The 18756-nt window shown below is 45.3% G+C and overlaps 1 long non-coding RNA gene across 1 annotated transcript; it reads left to right on the top strand.

Annotated features, from left to right (window-relative positions):
* The first annotated feature begins 8061 nt into the window (after window positions 1-8061).
* Window positions 8062-10380, top strand: LOC120471201 (uncharacterized). Its single transcript, XR_016145596.1, has 2 exons — window positions 8062-9129; window positions 9925-10380. It is a non-coding gene; the product is annotated as an uncharacterized LOC120471201 (long non-coding RNA).
* Window positions 10381-18756: the final 8376 nt, after the last annotated feature.

Here is an 18756-nt window from a genome sequence, read left to right as displayed (position 1 = left end):
GAAGCAGTCTAAGAAGTAGCTTAAGAAGTAGTCTATTTAGTATGTATAGAAAGTTGAATATCAGGTACTCGTGGGACAGATATATGTTCAGTCGGTCAAATATCTTCCTGCTCATAAAACATCATAAGGAGTAAATATCAATGTATAGTAACCTAATGATCAAGTACCCTTTGACCAGAAATGAGTTCAATGGGTCAGATATAAACAATCCATATGGCTAATGTGTTCATTAGGTAAAATAAGGACTCTTGTATGGCTTCAGTAACATCAAAAGGAGTCAATGAGCATGTTTAGAAAGTTTAAGATCTAGTACTCGTGGGCCAGAACTATGTTCAGTTGGTCAAATAGGAACCTTTGTATAGCTTATATATCATCAAAAGGTGTCTATGAGCTTATATTGTTTAAAAACTTTTGAGGACCTTTTTACCAGAAATGAGCTCAATAGCTATACTACGCACTGTAAAGCTCATGTCATGTTTTCTCGTGTGTGCACAAATAAATTAGTTTGTAAAATAGAAATGCATGCAAAATCACGTCATATCTTATCATTGCAACGAGTTAGATATGTCATGCAATGCAATGAAACACATGTTAGGTGTTTCTTTTCATTGTACAGAGGTTAGTTATTGTGTGCATATGCATAATGAGGAACAAGTTAGATATGTTACGCAATGCAATGAAACACATCTTAGGTGTTTTCTTTTCATTGCACAGAGGTTAGTTATTGCGTGCATATGCATAACGAGGAACAAGTTAGATACAGTATGTCATGCAGTGCGATGAAACACATATTAGGTGTTTTCTTTTCATTGCACAGAGGTTAGTTATTGCGCGGATTGTATTAATGAGGAACAAGTTAGATATGTTATGCAATGCAATGAAACACATCTTAGGTGTTCCCTATCGAGGGAACTCAACACTGCGTCGATAAAATCGACTCTTTGGGGACGCTCCCTAAGCGTGCGCCTCTGAAGTATGAATGAAACTAATCCAATCCTGATTGGTGTTGCGTCGTGACGTAACATGTGACGGCATACCCGGAAGTATAAAAGTGACGCTGTCACAACACACACTAGCTTTCGCTCTTCAGCAAGCGCTTTATGTTGAAACTGTCTGTCTTATTTGGTGTTGTTTGTCTTATTATTGAAAGAAAAGTATGGCCAGTGAACAATTCAAGAGGTGTGTGCATCCCTGCCCTCGTTTCATCACGGGTGGGGACGCACACTCTCTCTGTGTGTATTGTTTGGGAGTGCAGCACGCACGGGCAGCTCTCGAGGGGGCTGCTTGTGAAATGTGTGAGGCTTTGCCTATTAGAGTGCTGCGCTCCCGGCTGGCGTGCTTTGACGAGCACGGTCAGGCTCGCGTTCCCCAGGGTTCCGGTCCCGCATATGTCGAGGCGATGCGGCGACTGAGATCCTGGGGTTCGCAGCGGGATCTGGCGGAGGAGAGTGAGAATGCTGAGGCATTTTCTCGCTCGCCATCGGCTGGTCCCGCAGCCTCTGAGAGTGGTGTGGGAGCCCGCGCTGCGGTTTCTCCTACCCGCGATCAGGTCCCGGTGCTTGAGCTGTCTACTTCTGAGGAAGGGGACGTGCTCAGCATCGATGCGGACGACCGTGATCTCAGCGCGCCATCACGCGGCCTGGGTTATGAGGAGCTGGTGGAGGTTGTGACACGCGCTGTGGCCAGACTAAACATCAGCTGGCCACAACATGAGCAGGAAACGCAAGTCACCAGTAAAATGGACGAGCGTTACCTGCAGCGCAGGTCACAGCCTCACCGCCGGGGTCTGCCGTTTTTCCCTGATCTCCATAAAGAGATCTCGAGAACGTGGGAAAGACCGCATTCGTCCCGTATTTCGAGTCCCAACGTAATAGATTACAGCAATGTTATGGGGGCTCGAGATATGGGATATGGGAAGATGCCGAAGGTGGAGGAGGCTTTAGCGAGCTATCTCTCTCCCGAATCGGCGTCTTCCCTAAAGACCCCGGTGTTGCCTAGTAAGCCCTGCAGAGAGACATCTGCATTGGTGGGCAGGGCTTACATGGCGGCGGGTCGGGCTGGTTCGTGTCTGCACTCAATGGCGATTTTGCAGGCATACCAGGCCGACCTCCTGAAAGATTTGGATGAGGGGGAGGGGCCTACTCCTGAAGATGTCGCGGAGTTGAGGAAGGCCGCAGATTTGTCTCTCCGGGCCACTAGGGAAGCGGCCAGCGCTATTGGCCGCTCTATGGCGGCCATGGTGGCCACGGAGAGGCATCTGTGGCTGAACTTATCCGGTATTAAAGAAAAGGATAGGTCCTTCCTGCTGGATGCGCCGCTTTCGGCTTCTGGCCTGTTCGGCGACGCCGTTAATTCGGTTGTCGACAGGTTTCAGGAGTCGAGAAAACAATCTGCGGCGTTCCAGCAGTACCTCCCCCGGAAAGCGAAGGCCAAATCTAGTAGGGGGGGGCAAAGCAATCAGCCCCAGCCATCAGCCAGCTCCTCCCACAGGGCAGAGCAGAAGGAGAGCGTTTCCTCTAGAGCCCCCCCTCCGGGGTCTTGGCAACAGAGGAAACGCTCCCAAAAACCGAAGTCCTCCAGCCAGAGGGGCGACCTGAGGGACGTCATTCAGGCTAAGAGGACTTCGGAAAAGAGGTCCTAGCCAAGGCAGGACTTCAGAGGGCTGCCCCCTCCGCAGTGAGACAACCGAGGTTGTTCTCACAACGGGGCCCTCTAGGAAAAGATGCAGGTCCGCCGTTAACAGCGCTTCGGGCCGCATCAATTTCCAGCGAAAAGACACCAGAGGCCAGCCTCGAGAGGCTGGTACCCTTAGCAGATTTTGTAGAGGGATGGTATCATCTTCCCAACATATCTCCATGGGTCCTGCAGATAATACGAGTTGGGTACAGACTGCAGTTCGCGCACCGCCCCCCCCAAGTTCTCTGGGGTGGTGCTCACTGCGGTGGTCCCAGAGCAGGCTCAGGTGTTGGAACAAGAAGTACAGACTCTGCTGTCGAAAGGAGCCATAGAACGTGTTCTTCCGGTAGACAGGGAGTCCGGGTTTTACAGCCGGTACTTTATAGTTCCAAAGAAGGATGGGGGGTTAAGGCCAATTTTGGATCTCAGGGTGTTGAACCGGTCTCTGAGAAGGTTCAAATTCAGAATGTTGACCATTCCAACAATCGTGAGTCAAATCAGATCCGAGGACTGGTTTGTCACGATAGATCTGAAAGACGCCTATTTTCACATCTCCATCCTTCCTTGTCACAGGAGGTACCTGAGGTTCGCTTTCGGGGGCGAAGCATACCAATATCGGGTTCTTCCGTTCGGCCTAGCACTCTCTCCCCGCACATTTACCAAGTGTATGGACGTGGCCCTTGCTCCACTGAGACTTCAGGGGATTCGCGTATTGAATTATCTCGACGACTGGCTTATTTTGGCCCAGTCTCGGGAGATGGCAGTTCGGCATCGAGATGTCGTTCTTGGCCATATTCAAAAATTGGGGTTAAGACTCAATTTGAAGAAGAGTGTGCTAGAACCGTCCCAGGGCACGACCTTTTTGGGAGTCGTGTGGAACTCGATTACAATGCAGGCACGTATGTCTCCCGCACGTATCGAGTCAATTCTGGCGATGGTGTCCAGGGTGAGGCTAGGTCAGGCCGTCACTGTGAAACACTTTCAAAGGATGCTGGGCCTCATGGCAGCGGCATCCAACATTATTCCTCTGGGCCTCCTTCACATGAGGCCCCTCCAGTGGTGGTTGAAGACCAAGGGGTTCTCACCCAAAGGAAATCCGTTCCGTATGATCAGAGTAACGCGCAAGTGCCTTCAGTCTCTGCAAATATGGAAGAAGCCTTGGTTCCTATCCCAAGGGCCAGTGTTGGGGGTGTCATGTCGCCGGGAAACCGTTTCGACAGACGCCTCCCTTACGGGCTGGGGCGCGGTCATGGACGGCCGCTTTACCAGGGGTCTGTGGCAGGACCATCATCGCACTTGGCATATAAATTGCCTGGAGATGATGGCGGTATTCAAGGCTTTGAGGAGCTTCCTCCCAGACATCGAGGGTCGCCACGTCCTTATACGGACAGACAATACGTCAGTGGTGGCCTATCTGAACCGACAGGGGGGACTCAGATCGCGCCCTCTGTGCAAACTGGCGCATCAGATTATCCTTTGGTCCCAGGGAAAGATATTGTCAATAAGGGCAATGTATATCCCAGGGGTTCAGAATCGGGGAGCAGACATCCTGTCGAGGCAGGGGCTGAGGCCCGGGGAATGGAGACTTCATCCGGATGTGGTGAAGTCGATATGGGAGAGGTTCGGACCGATGGAAGTGGATCTGTTTGCGTCTCGAGAGACGTCCCACTGTCCACTTTGGTTCTCCCTCTCACATCCAGCCCCACTGGGGTTGGATGCCATGGTACAGGCTTGGCCGAGGCTTCGCCTGTATGCTTTCCCCCCGATCGCTCTGCTCCCAGGGGTCCTGGAGAGGGTCCGTCAAGAGGGCATCAGTCTACTTCTGGTTGCCCCGAGATGGCCGACACGAGTATGGTTCTCGGATATAATATCACTCCTCATAGCTCCGCCATGGCCGATTCCTCTGAGGAGGGATCTATTGTCTCAGGCGGAGGGCACAATCTTCCACCCTCGCCCAGAGTTGTGGAAGCTGTGGGTCTGGCCTCTGAGGGGGTTCAGTACCTAAATGCTGGCTTATCAGCTGAGGTGGTTGAAACCATACTTAGCTCTAGGGCCCCATCTACCAGGAGATTATATGGCCTCAAGTGGAAGGTGTTTCACACTTGGTGTGGAGAACGAAGGTTGGATCCAGTAAACTGCCCAGTGGCTTCAGTTCTGGAATTCCTTCAGGATCGTTTCTCTGCGGGTCTCTCCCCGTCCACTCTTAAGGTGTACGTGGCTGCCGTTTCGGCTTTCCACGCGCCAGTAGATGGTGGACCTCTGGGGAGGCACCAGTTGGTCATTAGGTTTCTCCGTGGTGCTTGGAGGATGAGGCCGGCGATCAGGTCCAGGGTGCCTGCCTGGGATCTGGCAATAGTTCTGGAAGGGTTGTCCCTCGCTCCCTTCGAACCTTTAGAGTCGGCTTCGCCTAAGGACTTAACGTTGAAAATGGTCTTTCTCTTAGCGATTACCTCTCTTAAGAGGGTGGGAGATCTCCAGGCCCTGGCGGTAACGCCAGCTTGCTTGGAGTTTGCCCCTGGCAAAGTAAAGGCCTTTTTGCACCCGAGTCCGGGCTACGTGCCTAAAGTTCCTTCGAGTACGGCTCGCTCTGTAGTCCTTCAGGCATTTCATCCTCCACCTCATGTGTCGGCTGGAGAAGAGAGGCTTCACTTGCTCTGCCCCGTCAGAGCTTTGAGTGTATACTTGGAAAAGTCTGCTTCTTGGAGAAGATCTGACCAGTTGTTAGTATGCTTTGGGTCACCTAAGAGGGGGCTCCCGGCGACCAAACAAACTATAAGTAACTGGATTGTCCAGGCTATTACTGAGGCTTACAAGGTGCGTGGGGTTCCTTCACCTTTGGCCTTAAGGGCTCACTCGACTAGAGGCATGGCTTCCTCTAGGGCCCTTCTTTCGGGAGTACCTCTGCAGGAGATTTGTGAGGCAGCCGGCTGGGCTACCCCGCATACTTTCATCAGGTTTTACAGTCTCAGCCTTCCCAGTACGCCCGGTGCACACGTACTCGGCCCTTGCTGAGTGCCTAATCAGTTTCACTCTGGGGCGGGTCTGTTCGGTGCGTGGCCTAGTGGGTACTCGTTCCCCAAAGAGTCGATTTTATCGACGCAGTGTTGAGTTCCCTCGATAGGGAACGTCTCGGGTTATGACTATAACCCTTGTTCCCTGAGAAGGGAACGAGACACTGCGTCGTGTTGCCACGCCCCCTTTTCAGACCCTTGAGCGTCTTGCTTCATCGCGAGGCTAGTGTGTGTTGTGACAGCGTCACTTTTATACTTCCGGGTATGCCGTCACATGTTACGTCACGACGCAACACCAATCAGGATTGGATTAGTTTCATTCATACTTCAGAGGCGCACGCTTAGGGAGCGTCCCCAAAGAGTCGATTTTATCGACGCAGTGTCTCGTTCCCTTCTCAGGGAACAAGGGTTATAGTCATAACCCGAGACGTTTTCTTTTCACTGCAGAGAGGTTAGTTATTGCGTGCAGATGCATAACGAGGAACAAGTTAGATATGTCATGCAGTGCGATGAAACACATCTTAGGTGTTTTCTTTTCATTGCACAGAGGTTAGTTATTGCGTGGATAGTTATAACGAAGAACAAGTTAGATTTGTCATGCAATGCAATGAAACACATGTTAGATGTTTTCTTTTCATTGCACAGAGGTTAGTTATTGTGTGCATAAAGCATAACGAGGAACAAGTTAGATATGTCATGCAATGCAATGAAACACATGTTAGGTGTTTCTTTTCATTGTACAGAGGTTAGTTATTGTGTGCATATGCATAACGAGGAACAAGTTAGATACAGTATGTCATGCAGTGCGATGAAACACATCATAGGTGTTTTCTTTTCATTACACAGAGGTTAGTTATTGCGTGGATAGTTATAACAAGGAACAAGTTAGATTTGTCATGCAATTCGATGAAACACATCTTAGGTGTTTTCTTTTCATTGAACAGAGGTTAGTTATTGAATGCATATGTATAACGAGGAACAAGTTAGATATGTCTTGCAGTGCGATGAAACATCTTAGATGTTTTCTTTTCATTGCACAGAGGTTAGTTATTGCGTGCATATGCATAACGAGGAACAAGTTAGATATGTCATGCAATGCACTGAAACACATGTTAGGTGTTTTCTTTTCACTGCAGAGAGGTTAGGTATTGCGTGCATATGCATAACGAGATACAAGTTATTTTTATCATGCAATGCAATGAAACACATCTTAGGTGTTTTCTTTTCATTGCACAGAGGTTAGTTATTGCGTGCATAAAGCATAACGAGGAACAAGTTAGATAGGTCAAGCAATGCAATGAAACACATCTTAGGTGTTTTCTTTTCATTGCACAGAGGTTAGTTAGCAACCAGAAGTAGACTGATGCCCTCTTGACGGACCCTCTCCAGGACCCCTGGGAGCAGAGCGATCGGGGGGAAAGCATACAGGCGAAGCCTCGGCCAAGCCTGTACCATGGCATCCAACCCCAGCGGGGCTGGATGTGAGAGGGAGAACCAAAGTGGACAGTGGGACGTCTCTTGAGACGCAAACAGATCCACTTCCATCGGTCCGAACCTCTCCCATATCGACTTCACCACATCCGGATGAAGTCTCCATTCCCCGGGCCTCAGCCCCTGCCTCGACAGGATGTCTGCTCCCCGATTCTGAACCCCTGGGATATACATTGCCCTTATTGACAATATCTTTCCCTGGGACCAAAGGATAATCTGATGCGCCAGTTTGCACAGAGGGTGCGATCTGAGTCCCCCCTGTCGGTTCAGATAGGCCACCACTGACGTATTGTCCGTCCGTATAAGGACGTGGCGACCCTCGATGTCTGGGAGGAAGCTCCTCAAAGCCTTGAATACCGCCATCATCTCCAGGCAATTTATATGCCAAGTGCGATGATGGTCCTGCCACAGACCCCTGGTAAAGCGGCCGTCCATGACCGCGCCCCAGCCCGTAAGGGAGGCGTCTGTCGAAACGGTTTCCCGGCGACATGACACTCCCAACACTGGCCCTAGGGATAGGAACCAAGGCTTCTTCCATATTTGCAGAGACTGAAGGCACTTGCGCGTTACTCTGATCATACGGAACGGATTTCCTTTGGGTGAGAACCCCTTGGTCTTCAACCACCACTGGAGGGGCCTCATGTGAAGGAGGCCCAGAGGAATAATGTTGGATGCCGCTGCCATGAGGCCCAGCATCCTTTGAAAGTGTTTCACAGTGACGGCCTGACCTAGCCTCACCCTGGACACCATCGCCAGAATTGACTCGATACGTGCGGGAGACATACGTGCCTGCATCGTAATCGAGTTCCACACGACTCCCAAAAAGGTCGTGCCCTGGGACGGTTCTAGCACACTCTTCTTCAAATTGAGTCTTAAACAGTTAACCTTCGGGCAACCGACGGCGCTCTGAAGCCCTCCCCCCCCCACTAGTTTAATGTTTATGAATGGATTTAACATGAAAGAAGATCATTAATCTTGGCAAACTATATATAATTTTAAAGGTCTAAGCCTCGGGCATCGATGTCAGTGCACTGTTTTTCGATGGAAAGCTTATAACAAATGTATTTCTTGCATTTAGGTAAGCAGTACACATAAGAACGCACGTAAACAAAAACGGAGTACTCACCATTATTTTGTAATAACGAGCCAGACACGCATCCACTGTTAAAAATTCCAGATTGAATGGAAAGCTGAGGGTCCACTGAATAACATCCCATAGAGCATTTTTTGTCCAAAGAAAAAATAATGTTGTAATATCCATGGTAATTCCTTTGTTTACATCGCGTTTCTTCAGGGTGAATATCATGCGGTTTTGTTATGCAATAAAATAGTCCATAGAAAACAGACTCCCGGTAGCAGACCCTTATATGGGTGTGTTGCTTAGAGTGTAATGAACAAATTACGACCGCGCACACACACACAAATACAAAGATAAGCGATATCTAGTTCAAAATATGCAAACACTGCAGTCCGTTTTTTTGACGTCATGATATGCACATCATATCATTCTGTCTTTATAACGAAAGCCAATAAAAGAAACGACATGATATGACTGGTAAAACATGTAGCCAACCAGTGCACGATTCCAACGTTGCCCGGGAAGTTTGAATTTCTCACACGAACATATGTTTTTATTTGCTCTCCGTCCGGTAGAGGAGCTAAACTTCAGGCTCTGCAGAGCCACACCCACCGCCGTCATGTTTTGACAGGCCTGCTATAGCTAAGAGCTAAGATAACAAGCTAAGAGGTAGCTAGTCAACAAACATCTGTTCGTGCAGACATGCAGACTGTCATAAAATAATTTGTCAAAAGAAGTATTTTTCTGCTGAAGTAGTTATTCGAGATCACTCGAAGATGGATTATGTCGACATTGATGAGAAGATGAGTGATGAGAAGATCGTGACGACGGTGATAATTATGCTTGAGGGCGGAAAAGATTATCCAATTTTCGGTGAGTTGCTTTATACATAACTTATGTAACATGCACACATTATACGTATGTGTGTCTGTGTGTGTGTGGGTGGGTGAGAGAGAGAGAGAGAGAGAGAGTGTTTGGTTTCCAGTTGTTTCATACGGAAAATGCATTGTGTAAAGTTGTGTCTGAAAAGATTATGCGTTACTTTATATGCATTTATTTATTTGTATATATGTATTTATATGCTTTGGACGGTTATGCAGTTGTTTGCCGTTTTTTTCTGGCACATGTGGTGTGCTATCTGAAGGATGGAGGGGCTGGACACCTGTGCAATATACATTTTTTCCTAGCACACATACTGTATATTTTTACAGTCTAATATACATAATATTTATAGTACAAATGCAAATATTTGTACTGTAAATATGATGTATGTTGTACTGTAAATGTATATATATATATATATATATATATATATTGTTGTTGTTGTTGTTTTTTTGTTTTTTTTTTGCAGAAATTGGTGGGAAGAATTGCAGAAAATATGTGCTATATAGGAAGGAGTTGTATGCTTTCAAAATGCCACATTCCTGTCTGATGGCCGGCCATCAGTGTGATTGTTGGTTCTTTGTCTGGTCATCCATATGAATGCTGTCTATATCACTGGCCATTGATTGTTGATTGAATGGATGAGCTTTAGTACGAATGCTGTGTAAACGACTGCCCATCAGTTTGATTGTTGAATGAATGGCCAGCCAGCTATATAGAAACTAAACAGAATTATTTACTTGACATGCAGTTCTAATTATCTTTCCATTCTTTCCCATGCAACAGCCATCAAGTTGAATCTTCAGATGAAGAATGGCATCCAAGCACCAGCCAGAGATGCAAGCTCTCAGTTTCTTCACTATTCTTCACTTTTTCCATACTTTTCAGAACATTGCAATTCACAAGAGGATGGTGGCATAAAAAGCTAGGAATGGACTAAAGCAATATATGAAGGCCAAGCCAACAAAGTACAGTATTTATATCACTTGTATTTTCTATTGCAAAGAACCTCAGTTATTTATTTTTTATATTTCATAATATTTTACTTATGTATTTTACATATATATTTTTTTTGTTCTGTTGTGCAAATAAATCACTTGCATAAAGTCTAATGGTTGTGTGTATTATTTTATAATTGCATTATTTTATGAATTGACTGAAATAGCTTGCAGTGCCCTGCATAACATTTGGTCATTAGGTTGCTTTTTGATGTATCCAAGGAGGTTTCTTGGTACCTGGACATAGTCTTGGAAAAAATACTGTAGGAATCTCATTTTTCATAATATCTTCCTCAAATTTGAAATATAAACTGATGAGACTTATGTCTTTCAATCAATTACCCAACTGGATTCCTACAGGTTTGTTTTCATTTATTTTTACATGAAATTGTAAAATATTACATGCAGTATAAATTATCTTCAAGACACTTTAAATTCTATAACTTTTTGTCTGTGTAAGTTTTTTCAACTTTAACAGTTGGGTAATACACTCTAAAGTGTCTTCTTTTTAAACATGTCTAAATTGTGCATGTAGTGCAAATAGTTGAGCAACTGCAAATATTTTAGTTTGGGCATGTTATTTCTGGGGATGTGCCTCAGGCAGGGGGAGGGAGAAAGGGAACTGACATAGTCTTGGAAAAAAGTTTGCAGGAACCCCATTGTTCATTATATCTTCCTCAAATTTGAAATATAAACTGATGAGACTTGTTGCTTTCAATCCTTTATCTATCTGAATTACTCCAGGTCTATTTTTATATATTTGTACATGAAATACTAAAACATTTTTGTGGCGCACATTATTTTTGAGGCACTTTTAACTTTTATAACTTTTTTTCTGTTTGAGCATTATCAAATCTGATTGATTGTTAGTAAAGTCCCAACTGTCTTCTTTCCAAAGATACCTTAATTGTGCCTGTGGTACACTGTTCTCAGGAGCTGTATTTATTGTTATCCAGGCATGTCATTTTCAGCTGTGAGCCCCCTTGTGGAGCTGAAGGTTAACAGGTTAACCCCAATTTTTGAATATGGCCAAGAACGACATCTCGATGCCGAACTGCCATCTCCTGAGACTGGGCCAAAATAAGCCAGTCGTCGAGATAATTCAATACGCGAATCCCCTGAAGTCTCAGTGGAGCAAGGGCCACGTCCATACACTTGGTAAATGTGCGGGGAGAGAGTACTAGGCCGAACGGAAGAACCCGATATTGGTATGCTTCGCCCCCGAAAGCGAACCTCAGGTACCTCCTGTGACAAGGAAGGATGGAGATGTGAAAATAGGCGTCTTTCAGATCTATCGTGACAAACCAGTCCTCGGATCTGATTTGACTCACGATTGTTGGAATGGTCAACATTCTGAATTTGAACCTTCTCAGAGACCGGTTCAACACCCTGAGATCCAAAATTGGCCTTAACCCCCCATCCTTCTTTGGAACTATAAAGTACCGGCTGTAAAACCCGGACTCCCTGTCTACCGGAAGAACACGTTCTATGGCTCCTTTCGACAGCAGAGTCTGTACTTCTTGTTCCAACACCTGAGCCTGCTCTGGGACCACCGCAGTAAACACCACCCCAGAGAACTTGGAGGGGCGGTGCGCGAACTGCAGTCTGTACCCAACTCGTATTATCTGCAGGACCCATGGAGATATGTTGGGAAGATGATACCATCCCTCTACAAAATCTGCTAAGGGTACCAGCCTCTCGAGGCTGGCCTCTGGTGTCTTTTCGCTGGAAATTGATGCGGCCCGAAGCGCTGTTAACGGCGGACCTGCATCTTTTCCTAGAGGGCCCCGTTGTGAGAACAACCTCGGTTGTCTCACTGCGGAGGGGGCAGCCCTCTGAAGTCCTGCCTCGGCTAGGACCTCTTTTCCGAAGTCCTCTTAGCCTGAATGACGTCCCTCAGGTCGCCCCTCTGGCTGGAGGACTTCGGTTTTTGGGAGCGTTTCCTCTGTTGCCAAGACCCCGGAGGGGGGGCTCTAGAGGAAACGCTCTCCTTCTGCTCTGCCCTGTGGGAGGAGCTGGCTGATGGCTGGGGCTGATTGCTTTGCCCCCCCCTACTAGATTTGGCCTTTGCTTTCCGGGGGAGGTACTGCTGGAACGCCGCAGATTGTTTTCTCGACTCCTGAAACCTGTCGACAACCGAATTGACGGCGTCGCCGAACAGGCCAGAAGCCGAAAGCGGCGCATCCAGCAGGAAGGACCTATCCTTTTCTTTAATACCGGATAAGTTCAGCCACAGATGCCTCTCCGTGGCCACCATGGCCGCCATAGAGCGGCCAATAGCGCTGGCCGCTTCCCTAGTGGCCCGGAGAGACAGATCTGCGGCCTTCCTTAACTCCGCGACATCTTCAGGAGTAGGCCCCTCCCCCTCATCCAAATCTTTCAGGAGGTCGGCCTGGTATGCCTGCAAAATCGCCATTGAGTGCAGACACGAACCAGCCCGACCCGCCGCCATGTAAGCCCTGCCCACCAATGCAGATGTCTCTCTGCAGGGCTTACTAGGCAACACCGGGGTCTTTAGGGAAGACGCCGATTCGGGAGAGAGATAGCTCGCTAAAGCCTCCTCCACCTTCGGCATCTTCCCATATCCCATATCTCGAGCCCCCATAACATTGCTGTAATCTATTACATTGGGACTCGAAATACGGGACGAATGCGGTCTTTCCCACGTTCTCGAGACCTCTTTATGGAGATCAGGGAAAAACGGCAGACCCCGGCGGTGAGGCTGTGACCTGCGCTGCAGGTAACGCTCGTCCATTTTACTGGTGACTTGCGTTTCCTGCTCATGTTGTGGCCAGCTGATGTTTAGTCTGGCCACAGCGCGTGTCACAACCTCCACCAGCTCCTCATAACCCAGGCCGCGTGATGGCGTGCTGAGATCACGGTCGTCCGCATCGATGCTGAGCACGTCCCCTTCCACAGAAGTAGACAGCTCAAGCACCGGGACCTGATCGCGGGTAGGAGAAATCGCAGCGCGGGCTCCCACACCACTCCCAGAGGCTGCGGGATCAGCCGATGGCGAGCGAGAAAATGCCTCAGCATTCTCACTCTCCTCCGCCAGATCCCGCTGCGAACCCCAGGATCTCAGTCGCCGCATCGCCTCGACATATGCGGGACCGGAACCCTGGGGAACGCGAGCCTGACCGTGCTCGTCAAAGCACGCCAGCCGGGAGCGCAGCACTCTAATAGGCAAAGCCTCACACATTTCACAAGCAGCCCCCTCGAGAGCTGCCCGTGCGTGCTGCACTCCCAAACAATACACACAGAGAGAGTGTGCGTCCCCACCCGTGATGAAACGAGGGCAGGGATGCACACACCTCTTGAATTGTTCACTGGCCATACTTTCTTTCAATAATAAGACAAACAACACCAAATAAGACAGACAGTTTCAACATAAAGCGCTTGCTGAAGAGCGAAAGCTAGTGTGTGTTGTGACAGCGTCACTTTTATACTTCCGGGTATGCCGTCACATGTTACGTCACGACGCAACACCAATCAGGATTGGATTAGTTTCATTCATACTTCAGAGGCGCACGCTTAGGGAGCGTCCCCCAAAGAGTCGATTTTATCGACGCAGTGTTGAGTTCCCTCGATAGGGAACGAGGAACACGTTAGATATGTCATGCAATGCACTGAAACACATTAGGTGTTTTCTTTTCACTGCAGAGAGGTTAGTTATTGCGTGCATATGCATAACGAGGAACAAGTTAGATATGTCATGCAATGCACTGAAACACATCTTAGGTGGTTTCTTTTCATTGTACAGAGGTTAGTTATTGTGTGCATATGCATAATGAGGAACAAGTTAGATATGTTATGCAATGCAATGAAACACATCTTAAGTGTTTTCTTTTCATTGCACAGAGGTTAGTTATTGTGTGCATATATGCATAACGAGGAACAAGTTAGATATGTCATGCAGTGCGATGAAACACATCTTAGGTGTTTTCTTTTCATTGCACTTGTTATGCCTAGTTATTGCGTGGATAGGCATAACGAGGAACAAGTTAGATATGTCATGCAATGCAATTTAAACACATCTTAGGTGTTTTCTTTTCATTGCACAGAGGTTTGTTATTGCGTGGATAGTTATAACGAAGAACAAGTTAACTTTGTCATGCAATGCAATGAAACACATGTTAGATGTTTTCTTTTCAATGCACAGAGGTTAGTTATTGCGTGCATATGCATAACGAGGAACAAGTTAGATATGTTATGCAATGCAATGAAACACATCTTAGATGGTTTCTTTTCATTGCACAGAGGTTAGTTATTGCGTGGATAGTTATAACGAGGAACAAAATAGATTTGTCATGCAATTCGATGAAACACATCTTAGGTGTTTTCTTTTCATTGCACAGAGGTTAGTTATTGCGTGCATATGCAAAACGAGGAACAAGTTAGATATGTCATGCAATGCACTGAAACACATGTTAGGTGTTTTCTTTTCACTGCAGAGAGAGGTTAGTTATTGCGTGCACATGCATAACGAGAAACAAGTTATTTCTATCATGCAATGCAATGAAACACATCTTAGGTGTTTTCTTTTCATTGCACAGAGGTTAGTTATTGTGTGGATAGTTATAACAAAGAACAAGTTAGCTTTATCATGCAATGCAATGAAACACATCTTAGTTTTTTTTCTTTATATTGCACACAGAGGCTAGTTATTGCGTGCATATGCATAACGAGGAACAAGTTAGATATGTCATGCAATGCAATGAAACACATCTTAGGTGTTTTCTTTTTATTACACAGAGGTTAATTATTGCGTGCATATGCATAACGAGTAACAAGTTAGATATGTCATGCAATGCACTGAAACACATCTTAGGTGTTTTCTTTTGCACAGGGTTTAGTTATTTGCGTGCATATGCATAATAAGAAATAAGTTAGATCTATCATGCAATGCGATGAAACACATCTTAGGTGTTTTCTTTTCATTTGCACAGAGGTTAGTTATTGTGTGCATATATGCATAACGAGGAACAAGTTAGATATGTCATGCAGTGCGATGAAACACATCTTAGGTGTTTTATTTTCATTGCACAGAGGTTAGTTATTGCGTGGATAGGCATAACGAGGAACAAGATAGATATGTCATGCAATGCACTGAAACATGTTAGGTGTTTTCTTTTCACTGCAGAGAGGTTAGTTATTGCGTGCATATGCATAACGAGGAACAAGTTAGATAGGTCATGCAATGCAATGAAACACATCTTAGGTGTTTTCTTTTCATTGCACAGAGGTTAGTTATTGCGTGCATATGCATAACGAGGAACAAGTTAGATATGTCATGCAATGCAATGAAACACATATTAGATGTTTTTCTTTTCATTGCACAGAGGTTAGTTATTGCCTGGATAGGCATAACGAGAAACAAATTAGATATGTCATGCAATGCAATGAAACACATCTTAGGCGTTTTCTTTTCATTCGACAGAGGTTAGTTATCGCGTGCATGTGCAATGCAATCCTAAAGCACAAGCATTGCAAATCTCTTCGTTGCACAAAGGAACAAGTTAGTCTATGCATTGTAACGTGATGGCTCTTGTGATGTTTTCTCGTCAAAACACAAATTAATTAGTTGTATAATGGAAATGCATGGAAAAGCAGGCGTGTTTTATCTTTTCTTTTCATTGCAAAGAAGAATAAGTTAGAAAATGTAAGCATTGCAATGAAACAATGCACGTTATCCAGTCAAAGCACTAAGGAATGGTTTAGTTCTTGAATGCAATGAAGTGCATATTACATATATGTTATTTTTGATGCACAACGTTCTTCATGCACAATCCACATCTCTTCATCAAAGCAACGAGCGTTGTTTTATTGCAATGCATAAAATATCGAACTTGTTCCTCTTTGCAATGAAAAGAAAATATGCATGTGCTTTCGCATGCATTTCTATTTTACAAACTTGAATGTTTGTGCACAGACAAGAAAACATCACATTTTTGCCTTTTCATTGTAACGAAGAACAAGTTAGATTGTTATGCAATCCAATGAAACATATTAGGTGTTTTCTTTTCATTGCACAGAGAAACATGTTAGTTCATGCGTGCATATTCTTTAATGCACAACGTTAGACGTTAGATGTGTTTTCCTTGAACGACGGAATGAGTTAGTTCTTGGTGGTTGCGAAGGTGTTCTGGGTGGTTGCTAGGGTGTTGCTAGGCGGTCGGTGGGGTGTTCTGCGTGGTTGCTAGGGTGTTGCCAGATGGTTGCTGGGGTGTTCTGGTTTGTTTCTAGGGTGTTCTGGGTGGTTGCTAGGCTGTTGCTTGGTAGTTACTAGGGTGTTCTCGTTGGTTGGATATTTACTTCTCATGATGTTATTTCAGCCAGAAAAATATTTGACCTACTGAACATGTTTCTGGCCCAAAAGTACTTGATCTTGAACTTTCCATACATACTCATAGACTCCAACAGATGTTTCCTAAGCCATAGAGAAGTCCATATCTGACATATTGAACTCATTTCTGGTCAAAGGTTCCTCAAAAAAGTTTAAAACAATATAAACTTTTAGACTCCTTCTGATGTTATATTAGATATACATAGTTCAATTTTGACCTCCAGGAACACATTTATGGCACATTTCCAGAAGAAAATGTGAAGTGGAGCTTGAAGCGGCAAATCTCAGCACCCGGTTGCTAGGGTGTTCTGGGAGGTTGCTACGGTGTTCTGGGTGGTTGCTAGGTGTTTTTTTAGGGTATTCTGGGTGTGTCTGCTATGGTGTTGCTATGCAGTTGCTATGGTATTCTGGGTGGTTGCGAAGGTGTTCTGGGTGGTTGCTGGGTGTTGCTAGGCGGTTGCTGGGGTGTTGCTAGGGTGGCTGCTAGGGTGTTGCCATATGGTTGCTGGGGTGATCTGGTTTGTTTCTAGGGTGTTCTGGGTGGTTGCTAGGCTGTTGCTTGGTAGTTGCTAGGGTGTTCTGGTTGGTTGGAGATTTACTTCTCATGATGTCATTTCAGTCAGAAAAATATTTTACCTACTGAACATGTTTCTGGCCCAAAAGTACTTGATCATGAACTTTCCACATACTCATAGACTATGAAATTTAACATTCTGATGTCATATTACATAGGTCAATTTTTGACCTCCATGAACACTTTTATGGCCCACGGGTACTTGATCTGTGGGTTAATATATTGAGAGATTTACATCTCATGATGTCATTTCAGCCAGACAAATATTTGACCTACTGAACATGTTTCTGGCCCAAAAGTACTTGATTTTGAACTTTCCAAACATACTCATAGACTCCAACAGATGTTTACTAAGCCATAGAGAAGTTCATATCTGACCTATTGAACTCATTTCTGGTCAACGATTCCTCAAAAAGTTTAAAACAATATAAACTTTTAGACTCATTCTGATGTTATATTAGATATACAATATAAACTTATAGACTCCTGATGTTACATTAGCTATACATAGGCCAATTTTTGACATCAAGAAACACATTTATGGTCCACGGGTATTTGATGTTTGGGTTAATATACCGAGAGCTTTGCTTCTCATGATTTCATTTCAGCCAGAAAGATATTTGACCTACTGTACATATTTCTGGCCCAAAAGTACTTGACCTTGTACTTTCCATTCATATTCATAGACTCCAACAGATGCTTTCTAAGCCATAGAGAAGTCCATATCTTACATATTGAACTCATTTCTGGTCAAAGGTTCCTCAAAAAGTTTAAAACAATATAAACTTTTAGACTCATTCTGATGTTATATTAGATATACATAGGTCAATTTTGACCTCCATGAACACATTTATGTCACATTACCAGAAGAAAATGTGAAGTGGAGCTTGAAGCGGCAAATCTCAGCACCTGGTTGCCGGTTCTGGGAGGTTGCTACGGTGTTCTGGGTTGTTGCTAGGTGTTTTATTTAGGGTATTCTGGGTGGTTTCTATGGTGTTGCTATGCGGTTGCTAGGTTATTCTGGTTGGTTGCGAAGGTGTTCTGGGTGCTTGCTGGGTGTTGCTAGGCGGTTGCTGGCGTGTTGCTAGGGTGGTTGCTAGGGTGTTGCCAGATGGTTGCTGGGGTGTTCTGGTTTGTTTCTAGGGTGTTCTGGGTGGTTGCTAGGCTGTTGCTTGGTAGTTGCTAGGGTGTTCTGGTTGGTTGGAGATTTACTTCTCATGATGTCATTTCAGTCAGACAAATATTTTACCTACTGAACATGTTTCTGGCCCAAAAGTACTTGATCTTGAACTTTCCATACTCATAGACTATGTAATTTAACATTCTGATGTTATATTACATAGGTAAATTTTTGACCTCCATGAACATTTTTATGGCCCACGGGTACTTGATCTGTGGGTTAATATATCGAGAGATTTACATCTCATGATGTCATTTCAGTCAGAAAAATATTTTATCTACTGAACATGTTTCTAACCCAAAAGTACTTGATCTTGAACTTTCCATACATACTCATAGACTATGTAATTTAACATTCTGATGTTATATTACATAGGTCAATTTTTGACCTCCATGAACACATTTATGGCACATTTCCAGAAGAAAATGTGAAGTGGAGCTTGAAGCAGCAAATCTCAGCACCCGGTTGCTAGGGTGTTCTAGGAGGTTTCTATGGTGTTCTGGGTTGTTGCTAGGTGTTT

Source organism: Pimephales promelas, chromosome 11 (assembly GCF_988280905.1).
Source record: "Pimephales promelas chromosome 11, fPimPro1.hap1.1, whole genome shotgun sequence".
Lineage (NCBI taxonomy): Eukaryota > Metazoa > Chordata > Actinopteri > Cypriniformes > Leuciscidae > Pimephales > Pimephales promelas.
Note: the sequence above shows the minus strand (reverse complement) of the source record. Positions and strands in the feature narration are given on the sequence as shown.